At 35.0% G+C, this 1,430-nt stretch overlaps 1 protein-coding gene across 3 annotated transcripts in view; it reads right to left on the bottom strand.

Annotated features, from left to right (window-relative positions):
• fstl4 (follistatin-like 4) overlaps positions 1 to 1,430 on the bottom strand; it is a 192,228-nt gene that overhangs the window by 171,724 nt on the left and 19,074 nt on the right. The gene's annotated exons all lie outside the window — the stretch shown is intronic.

Genomic DNA, 1,430 nt, shown 5'->3' with positions numbered 1-1,430 from the left:
CATAACTGAGCTACTTCCCTCTCCTTCACCATTTTCTTTCTTTCTTAACACTTTTTCCTGACCTTGTTATCTAGTTGTAGTGTTGATAATTAGCAGCAAAGCACTGTGTCTATTTTACTTTTATATATCAGGCTTACATTTCAGATTTAGCGCGTTATGTTGATAACTTGCTGGGAGCGGGATCTTGTGACTTCACGTTGCAACGGATCCATAAGTAGCACCTTGACACTCATCTGTTTTTGACCATGATGTCATCTCTTTAAGTAGATTTAAACATTGTTTGAAAATTGTGTCCAATTGGTTTTTATTTGTATCTTTGACAGTGTTTCATCACATTTTAGCTCCGAGTTTAATACGTTTTGGAAGGAAATGCTTTTTGATGACTTTATTTAGTTGGCAGTGAATTGGTTTGCTTCTGAGGAGATTAAAAAAGATCAGAGGAAATTCAGATCACTGGCTTTGTGATTTTGACAGCAGTCTAATGGACATGAGTATGAGAGCAAAATTAGGCTAGCAGTTACTACTGCTCGTTTCTTGAACAAATATATTCATACTGTGCCTTATAACTGTTTTGCATTCCAACATTTCCTCCTGATTTACAGATACAGACTATGCACAAATGTATCCAGGTAAAATATGAAGGACTTACTGAAACTATAGAGTACAACCAGAGGCTTGTGTGCAGACAGACTGCATAATGAAGCCGTGTAAACATCAAAGGCCGAATTGATGAAGGATAATTATCTGTATTACAAATGAACATAGAAAATCTTTTGATGTCAACAAAGAAGCAACACTTTGATGAGTCAAAAAAATAAAAATAAAAGAGACGTGATGGCCTGGGAGCTAAAAGTATAAACTCAATTTTCACGCCTTCTCATTGACACACATCCAGGTTTAAAAACGGGATTTCACCTGAAACAGACACGCTTCCCATAGTTAACGCTGCTTTGCATTTATGTTGCATTATTGAGTTTTCCATATCACAGAAAAATAATAACATTTAATATCAGAGAGAACTCATCGTTGCAGCAGCTCACTGCAAAACTAAATCTTACCAAGTAATTTTGGCTCAGTTTCTAGTGAAAGAATCTTAGTGCCCTTGAAATAAGACAAAACTAACATAAAAGTAACTTTTCAGGAAGATATATGAGCTTGTTTTAAGTCAATAATTCCTTAATATTGATGAAAAAGTTCTGGTTCCATTGACAGATTATTTTTCTCATGGGAAAAATGCCTTGTTTTAAGTAAAATAATCTGCCAATAGAAATAGAACTTCATCAAAATTAAGGAATCATTTACTTGAAACAAGTACCTATATCTTGCTTAAAGATTACTTATAAGTTAGTTTTGTCTTATTTTAAGTGTACTAAGATATTTGCTCTAGAACAGTAGTCCCCAACCCCCGGTCCGTGGACCGGTACCGGTCC

Source organism: Poecilia formosa, unplaced genomic scaffold (assembly GCF_000485575.1).
Source record: "Poecilia formosa unplaced genomic scaffold, Poecilia_formosa-5.1.2 Scaffold304, whole genome shotgun sequence".
Taxonomy (NCBI): Eukaryota; Metazoa; Chordata; class Actinopteri; order Cyprinodontiformes; family Poeciliidae; genus Poecilia; species Poecilia formosa.
The sequence above is the reverse complement of the archived record's forward strand: the minus strand, read 5'-3'. Positions and strand labels throughout refer to the sequence as shown.